Source organism: Montipora capricornis, chromosome 6 (assembly GCF_036669925.1).
Source record: "Montipora capricornis isolate CH-2021 chromosome 6, ASM3666992v2, whole genome shotgun sequence".
NCBI classification, from domain to species: Eukaryota; Metazoa; Cnidaria; class Anthozoa; order Scleractinia; family Acroporidae; genus Montipora; species Montipora capricornis.
Window position 1 is genome coordinate 21,965,527 of NC_090888.1, and position 5,000 is coordinate 21,970,526.

The following is a 5,000-nucleotide window of genomic DNA, read 5'->3' on the forward strand; positions in this document are numbered from 1 at the left end:
AATAAATTGTTGACATGAGCGTCATAGGTAGAATAGGTCAAGACACGGGCTGCTCTGTTTTTTGTCGTTTTTGCAGTTTGTCCTGCAAAGTTACCTCCCACAGTTTCCCGAAAGAGTATTGTCAGTGGTTTGAAATGAGAGTTTTATCTAGGGCCCGATACATAGAATGTAAGGATCGCCATAGGGTTACAAGATGCCCTGTTTTCCCCTCACGTGATTAGTAACCTTGTTTTTTCCTCCAAAACAAAAGAAACACGTTTGAGTGATAATAGAGCTCAATGTCCGGAGTCGTCACATGAAAACACTCTATAAGCCGCGAAACGCCAAAAAAATGAAGATCTTGAACGAGCCATGAAATGAGATGAGAAGCCATGGTGACGTTCTGAGAAAGGCCAGCTAGAATTTGATAAATGTAGATGACCGGAAAGTCATTGCAGATGACAACCAATTCCCAGGGTCAGCTGAGATGAATTAGTACAAAGTCGACGAATTGTCTCTTTGGTGTTCAATTGTCGCGATATGGACAACAAAGTAAGGAGGGGTGAGAAGACCCCCATATAAAAGGGGAGTGGATGATTCGTCGTCTCGGATTAGGGGTGTAAATTTCGGATTTTGATCTCACGTAGGGTGTTTTGGGCAAAACGCAATGTAAAATCTCCTAAGGGTTGCGCGCGAAGAAATATAAAAGTGTATATTTACACTTTTATATTTCTTCACGCAGGTGAAAGTATTAGATGATAATGTATTTGCCATCATTAGAAGTCGCTGTTTTTTATCTTTATTTTTCTGTGTTATGGATAATATGGTCTCTTTTAGGGGTCAAAAAACGCCTGGGCCACGCCAGATTGGTCTCCTTTAAGGGTTTAATGCATGTAAAATTTCCGACGAGCATCCTTCGCCTTTTTATGTGGGAGTCCCCCCGGAGGCGGTGAGGTTCAATATTCGATTCCTGTTTTAAGTACGTATCTGTTTTTACTACCATACTTGACCATATTTGGGCTCGAGAGAGCGGCAAAAATCAAGCCTATGATTTTAGCAGATACTAAAAGATATGGAGGCTTTAGACAACTCCATGACCCTCCCAAATACTTCGATGAAATAAAATTTAGCGTAGTTTGTTCTGTATGCCGCACTTGTCACCATTGTATCGTCTTTTTGACGGTTTTGTGTGCGGTTTTCGTTTTGGTCGAATTTTTTTTGCGTTTTTGCGGTTTTGGATGATTTTTTCTTCAGTTTTGCGGTTTCTAATACACCCCAATGTCCCCCTCTATTAAGAAACTAAGTAACGCCGTTATTTAAAGAGGGTAAAAACGTGGCAGTTAGGTAAAAACGTGGCGGTTATGAAGAACCGGTAAACGTGTGGCCCTGTATAAAACATAAAATCAAAATTAATATTACAACTTTTGACACTTATAAAAAAAGGCAAAAAAAAAATTTAAAACTATCTAGCATCTTATAAAAAAACTATTCACTATATAAAACAAGTTATTTAACAGACTTGCTATAAAAAAGCAATGTAACTACGAAAAAAATAGTCAATTTTTCCTGGCTCTCTTTGCCTCGCAATTACATTCATAGCCGTTTTCCGTTTAAACGATTTAACATCTTTCTTCCTCTTTCGGTCACAAGACAGCTCGTTCCAATTTCTAATTTTTCGTATGTTGAAAGTACGGCTTCCTGTGTCTTTCTTAAAAACAGGACAATGAAAATTTAAATTTGCAAAAGGATTGGATCGGTTATGAAACTCAGAATTGTCTTGAATATAGAATTGATATAATTTGGAGTTGTGCCCCGAGTCTCTTGAAGGCTATAGAACATCTATTTAAATATGCCTCGATAAAGAATGGAGTCCAGTTCAGTTCATTAAACATAGTTAATGTGTGTGTTGTTCTTTTGGCGTCCAATATAATGCGCGCAGCTCTCTTCTGCATCCATAAGCCTCTGCCTAGCAATTCCTTGCTACAAGATGACCAAATTGGACTGAGGTACAACATAACTGACTTTATAACAGCGACATAAAAATTAACTTGTGCTTTTGTTTAAGATAAGGGGTAAAATGCCTCACAAGTCCAAGTCGTTTTGACAGTATTTTACATAATTCATCGATGTGTGCTTAAAAACGTAGATCTTTATCAATGATTTAACCCAATAATTATTTTATGATGCGATAATTGGTCGATATTTGTGCCGTCAAGGCATAGACTTAAGCTTTTTGTTTCCTCACTGAGCTCATGTTGAATCCTTCTTCCCGCAACAAGTAACCCTGTAGTCTTCTCGATTTTGATGTACATTTTGGTTTCCGTTGACCATTTCTCAACATTTTAAAGGTCACTAGAAAGAGCTTGAGTTAAGGAAGTGATATTACATGTATTCCAGTTTGCACTCAAGGGCAGGGTGGTACCGTCGGTATATATATCAATAGTGGAGTTGTTCAAATGTTGAGGCATATTCACAAATAGGAGAAATAGAACTGGAACTGCGGTACCCCTTGCCTGACAGGTTTCGGCTCATATATCACATGCCCCAGTTTTACAAACTGTCTTCGCTCCTCCAGATACAATCGAAACTAAGCCACGCTATCTGAACTGACGCCGTACACTGATAATAGGCCGTTTCCGAGTTCATGTCTACCTCCTCTTCACGGCGAGCCTTAGTGCGAAGTTTTTGTTATGAAAATTAAGTTTCATTCATATGTAAAGTATAACTAATTACCATCACAAAAATTTCGCATTTAGACTCGCTTTGAAGAGGAGGCAGACATGAACTCGGAAATGGCCTATTTCTTTAGCTTTTTGCGTTGTTTGTTCATGCACCTGCGGCAGTGCATGCGTGGAGCCAGCGTTGGTAAGCCTATGCAGTCAGCGGTCTTTTGTTGTCCACATGTGCGTCTTGTTTGTTGTAGCACCATTCTACGTTCGAGCATAGTCAATTCTGGGTTGTTCCTCTCCCCTCCCCCCGCTTCCCCTCTCCTTTTTTCCACTGTATATATACTGTATCAGTGCGACGGGTGCCCTTCTTCCCTTCTGCGTGGGAGCTCGTGGCTGGGTTGCCAGGATTTGCCAGCCATGGCAGCAGTCTCAACTACTCGGAGCTGCCTGCCAATAGTGGAAGCTCCTGGATATCGGGGCACTCAACCTCCATTTAGCGATGCCGTTTTTAATCCTATTTTACTGTTTTAGATTACATTCCCCGTCACTTCAACCCCACCCTCCTTAAACACTATCATTTCACATTTCTGAAATTCTAGTCTAATTTTCATCTCCTCAATATGTTTCTCCCAGTAATTTACATTGTAGGTTGACTTTTTTGGAAAAAATAAAACCATTCCAGTTTCTTATGTGTTGAGGACAAATCGAGCAAAGCGAAAAGCGCTAGACATTCTTTTATCATTTTTCATCTTTTAGGTTCCAATTTTCCTGCTCTTTCCCTTGCGTAACGTTGCATTTTAATTGCCTAATGCGTTTCAATGTCTGTACCTGATAGTTGTTGTACCGACACTCGAAGAAAGAAGCTAAATATTCTGGAGCCGAAACAACGTAGATTTCATTTTAGTGGTGTACTACATTTCGGCTGGCCAAACCACCCTTCTTCAGGTACAATGAGAGTTGTACCTGACTGTCATTGTACTTAACTCTCATTAGGGCAGTTTATATGAGAGAAAATAAGCTTACTCTGGCCGCGGCGTACATGATACGCGAAAGGAACTATTTACACGAGTGTAAACTGCCAGGCCAGAATAAGCCGCGGCTTGTTGAGAAAGCCGTGAACGTAGATTTTGTACCATTTATACGGGGCTGTTTGCGTCTTATGTAAGCCGCGGCTTATTTTCTCTCTTATAAAACGGCCCTATTGTACCTAAAGAAGGCTGGTTTGGCCAGCCGAAATACAGTACACCATTAAAATCAAATCTACGTTGTATTGGCTCTTGCTCAAAATATGTAGCTGCTCAACTTGTAATTACGCCGATCAGATCAAGCCACTGATCCAACGTACACAGGAAGATTGTCTACGGTTACTTCTTCAAAACTTTGAAACTGAAAAAAAAAGTGATTTTGGCGCGTTATTTGTATGGGTTTAACATTGAAACTTTTAACCGAAAGCTTTAACAAAGTTAGGTTTTTCTCGGGCAAGATTACTTTGCAGGGGCACCCAACGAGGATATAGTTCAAAACCACTTAAACATAGCATTGTTAAACGAATTTTGGTATTAAAATGGTAGATATAAGCTTATTTTTATCCCCTAAAAGTTTTTCATCTGTTCGGACTTCCTAGCTGAAAGTCTAGTGACCCGAAACCTTTAGGGATCGAAACTTACCTTTTCGAAAATTTCAGCCAGAAAAAAACGCTCCCGAAACTTCTAGGTGACAATGGGCAATTATACCGTTTTTTAGATGTTCGAAAATCCTAGGACAGGCAGGCGAGCAAAAAGTTGTACAACAAATGTCCCGAAAACTCTAGATCGCAAGTTGTCTTCCGCACAGATATTTTTAGAAAATTGACGTTGGGTGCTCCTGACTTTGGGTCGTCTTTAGGAGAACTGAGGTCAAAACAACAACGAACGAGCTGCGACACTTGTAACCTGATTTTTGGATGCATTTTAGCGCCATACATCGAAACCTAAAAGAGCAATATCCCAGTAAGTCCAATAATTTGCTGGTGGCAGTGACCACGACATTTATGGCCATAGACGCCTGTCTTTACTTCCATTTCCATGTAAAAAAACGAATTGCCTTTTCCAGGGGACTGTAACTTCGGCATTGTCGCGAATATGAAATAAGATCAGTATTTTTATGCTATCTTTTACCTGTCCCAAACCAACCTTCAGGCAAGCATTTTGCTTTTTAAAAGGGTGTGGTGTATGGTACCCTCACCAGATGGTGCAAACTTTCGAACTGGTTTATGATGTATATTAAGGCCAAGACTGTGAAGAAAAAGAGATTTAACTGGTGTAATCAGTACTAGTCGACTTATGGAAATCATTTATTCTTTTCAACGACAAT